A 4,965-nucleotide genomic window follows, 5' to 3' on the forward strand; every position below is an offset into this window, starting at 1 on the left:
CTGTGGTGTGCATAACATGGTGTAGCAATTTGCATCAATGGTTGGTGTGCTGAGGTTCGCAAGTTCAAATCCAACAACCAGAAATTGTTATTTAGTATTTATCAATCCTAGAAGGTTCTCAAAATTTATTGTGTTTGTATATTCCAGAATATTTTATGCTTGTATAAATAACAGAACATTCCATAGTGGATTTCAGTTCTTTTCTTTCTGCTCACCAGTGTCCATAACAAATGTGCTTTCAGTGCTCAGTGTTGTACTTCACTGATGACCTGGCTATTGGTTGGTTGGTTGGTTAGTTGATTTGGGAGGAGGGGACCAATAAGTGAGATCATCAGTCCCATCAGAATAGGGAAGGAAGTCAGCCATGCCCTTCTGAAGGAACCATTTGCCTGAAGAAATTTAGGGAAATCACAGAAAACCTAAATCAGGATGGCTGGACGTGAGATTGAACTATCATCATCCCGAACGTGAGTCCAGTGTGCTAACCACTGTACCTCCTTGCTCGGTCCTTGCTTTTGGATTTGGACTCAATTGTGGTTATGATCTGGCAATATCATTTGGATGACTAGTTTTGTCTGTTTCTTGTTTAACAATGTTGCAAATAGTTTCTGGCTTATTGTTTGGATTAGGTGTGGATGTCAGTGTAGTTATTAGCATTAACTGAAAGGCTCATGTAGAATGCGAACAGAAAAAGTTATACAACCTTAAAAACTATATTTGTGTTTGATGAATTAGAACTAAGTATTGCTTGAAAAAACACTTCACATAACTGATGGCCACAGCTTCCAAAAGAGCTGGTGTTTAGAAAGCGTAGTTTAAAGCAGTGCTCATGCAAAACCATACAAAATACTCAGCTTGAAGTAATGGTTGAGTGAACACCAAGATTTCTCAATGGAAAGAATCCTTAACTGTGTTGAGGAAAGAATCCTTAACTGTGTTGAGTACTGTAAAAGAGTCAGGGTTTGTTTTGGTAATGCTTCAACATCAGCCACAATGATCATGATCCATCATAGGATGTGATTATGATATCAAATAGGCAGTTCAGACCTACAGCACCTGCATCAAAGAACAAACCACCTGAATGATGTAAACAAATAAAACATCAGGGGCTAACTAATGGTAATTACCTTCGGGAATATCTGCTTAATATTGCAAACATCACTCTTGTTGTGGAGTACCTTAGTATCAGCGCAGGGAATCCGCAGTCCCCCCCCCCCCTTTTTTTTTTATCACAGCCAATTGCCAATTGTTATGTTGCAACTACAAGGTCTGTTCAAAAAATTCCAGAACATTTGTAATTACACCCCAATGGTGTGTTGGAGTGAATACACACACTTGTGTTTCATTGTTGTATGTCTGATAGTTATTGTTCAGAGCTGTTTTGAGTAGAAAGTTGTGTCACACAGTTTGCGAATTTCAAGATGACAGTTAGATGAGCAACATGTCTGCATTAAATTTTGCACAAAACTCAAGAAAACCTTTATGAGACACACCAAAAGATGCAGGAAGCCTACAGTGATGAGTGTTTAAGCTGCACTTTGTGTTACGAACGGTTCACACGGCTTAAAAATGGTCAGACAGAGGTTAACGATGACCCTTGTTCAGAACACCCTTTGACATCCACCGTAGGACTAGTTCATCATGAATTTGTGCCAAAGGAGCAAACTGTTAATCAATGGCATTGTCTGGATGTGCTGTAATGCCTGCAAAAAATTTGAGAAGTAAACGGCCTGAAATGTGGCGAAACAAATCATGGCTCTTGCATCACAATAATGCACCCTCATATTTATCCCTCTTGGTGCATAACTGTTGCATAAAAAAATAAAATCACTGTGCAACCTCAACCTCCATACTCTCCAGATCTGTTCCCTGTAGACTTTTATTTATTAACAAAGTTGAAAACCCCATTGAAAGGATGAAGATTTACAATAATAGACGAGATAAAAGAAAATTTGTAGACAGCGCCCCATGTCATGCAGCCAGATGCATACCAAGACTACTTCCGGAAGTAGAAACAGTATTGGGAGTGGTGTATCAATTTTGAAGAGTATTTTGAAGGAGACCATGCACAATAAGTAAATGGTAAGCAAAGAAAAATTTTGCGAACAAAGTTCTGGAATTTTTTGAACAGACCATATATTCATAATATGAACCATTTGAACAATCATGTGAAATCATGTAGTTCTGGGAGAACACTGCAACTAATCACAAAATCAGAATGATCACAGCAAATTTACAAAGAATTTTTCCAGAGAACTTTACTATGTTTCCATGTCTGGTCGTGTTACATGGACACTTAGACATTCTACTCACTAAACTTATCAGTGTCTGATTATTTTTCTCTAAGGTTCCCAAATCCAAAATGTGTGCTAACAGGACATTGCTTAAAATATAACATTCAGAGTTGATGGAAGGCTCTAAGAAGTTGACACACTTTATAAAGTAATGGAAAATGTGTGCACTTGTGCTGAACATGGCCATGACAATTATTGTGGTAACAGAAAAGACATTCTTTACCAAAATTAATGTATGTTACGAATGAAGACTATGTAATGTTCTTTCAGACAATGAAAATTATCAAAGAACGTACACTCTGCTGCAGAGTGAAAATATCATTCTGGAAACATCCCCCAGGCTGTGGCTAAGCCATGTCTCCACAATATCCTTTCTTTCAGGAGTGCTAGTTCTGCAAGGTTCGCAGGAGAGCTTCTGTAAAGTTTAAATGATTAATGGAAAATCTCATATAAAGATGTGAAACAAATACTAACAAAGAGATAGAGGGGCTGGCCAGGACTTACCTTAGCTCAGTACAGCCAATAGATCACACAAAACAGAACAGAAAATTTACATTCCTAGCTTTCGGAACTTAGTTCCTTCATCAGGGAGGAGAGAGGGGAAAAAGTAAAGTTTGGAACGTAGGAGACGAGGTACTGGCGGACGTGAAGCTGTGAAGACTGGGTGTGAGTCGTGCTTGGGTAGCTCAGATGGCAGAGCACTTGCCCGTGAAAGGCAAAGGTCCCGACTTCAAGTCTCGGTCTGGCACACAGTTTTAATCTGCCAGGAAGTTTCAGTGTAGTAGTTGATTGGTGATTTATACTGTTTGCCAGCAAGAGTTCTTAACGTCTTTGTAGCAGTCAGTCGGATTGGTTCAGGCATGGCTTCTGAGGCGATAATGGGTGATGCGTACAGATGCATTTAATACAGTGTGATCCATTACTGAAGCCTTTAGTTTCATTGTGTCTCCGAGTGTTCACTTCTTATGTAGAATCTGGATTGGTAGTGCAAGGTGGTTTGATTGTATTACCAACAGTCAACACTGAGAATTCCATAAACTGTTGGAAAGTTGGCACTACACAACAAATACTGCTGGATGCTATGGTTTTGTGCAGCACCGAGTGGCGTGGAATGAGGTTGGTGTTGTTTTAATCTGATGTGAAGCAATATCATGAAATGTGGCCCTTTTAACTGTTCTGTCATTGACATGGCACTTGCTGCTACTGGTCTAGTTTCCCAAAGTTATGGAAAGTTGTGGTTTGTTCATTTTTTTCTATTTTTTTCATTGTGGTGTGGACTAGCAGTGTTGCTTTACACCTTTACATGGGAATGTGTTTACACACATCTTCCCAATGTGTGTCGTCTGTGCAAAGAGCTTTCCAAGTTTGTTAAATTATTGAAGTATTTGGCTCTGGCCCCATGTGGGTGGTGCAGTGAAAGTCTTATCTGTAATCATAACCTTGGTTAAGCTGTTATATGCCATAAGGATTTTAGGGCTTAAACATTAAAGATGTGATAGTGGTTCCCACAATGTTCTACGTAAAATCGAGGCTTAAGACAAAGTATGCTATCATACTGTTTCACTGCTGGTCAGTGTATATTCAAATTCTAAAACACAAAAGATTTAGAATCACTGGTATCTCAAAGGGCCACCTCTTTAATCTTAGAAGTGATGCACTATGGTAAATTAAGTATTGTTTACTTCTTGGTTTAAGATAATTTACATCTGGAGTAAGGCTGTTAAGCACGAATTCTTTGGCATAACTTTATCTTAAGCTGTGCTTGGCCATCAAATGTCACAGTGTGATTTGTTTGGGTTGTGGTGTTTTGGCAGTAATGAGTTAAACTGCAATGCTGCCATGATAAGCCAGTGCAGTGGGCAATAACAATTGTGTTGCACGCATATGTTTTGTACTGGATGATGTCCACAGGGTTTGTTTTTGTGTGTGTGTGTGTGTGTGTGTGTGTGTGTGTGTGTGATATCTGGTTTATGTATATTGTGATTCTTGTCCACAGAGCCAAAGTAATTAAATTTTGAATTTATTTTTGATAAATTTTATTAATTAATTTTTTTATCGAGTAAAAATTCTGTTTATGAGCAGATACACTGTTAAGATAATAATGTCAGGTTGTGTGGATAGACAATTCAAAATTTTTTATATAAGTTATTGAGAGCTTAAAATGAATGAAATTGCTTCGATCATTTGAATCAGTTTTAACTATTTGCAGTACTTCATAGTCTGTCTGCTTTGGCATTGGATTAACTAGTTTCATCATGGATATATTGTAAGAGGGCTGTTACCTTATACCTGTCTTAGTTGTAGGTTGAGATTGGTGCTTACAAATGAAGAAACTGTGGTGCCCAGCATGCAGTTGTTTTCTTGCTTTGAGCTTCACCAAAGAAAACATTATCGATTAGGATCCTTCAGTCTTTATCCATCCGTGTGGGAAAGTTAATTGCTGAGATCAAATTCTAGGATAGAAATACGGTTCCTGGTCATTTCTCCTATCAGAATCCTTTAGAACTGCCTGGTGCTGTCTGTCAGACAGCACAGTAAGTAATCTATATCCCTTATAAACAATTCAAAATTTCATGGGTGTTTATATACAGTTTCAACAAAATGTGATTTTTTTTCAATGTTAATTCACAAGCATACCGTACTTCTATGTATTGATCACTAAAAAATCTAT

This window comes from Schistocerca cancellata, chromosome 5 (assembly GCF_023864275.1).
Source record: "Schistocerca cancellata isolate TAMUIC-IGC-003103 chromosome 5, iqSchCanc2.1, whole genome shotgun sequence".
Lineage (NCBI taxonomy): Eukaryota > Metazoa > Arthropoda > Insecta > Orthoptera > Acrididae > Schistocerca > Schistocerca cancellata.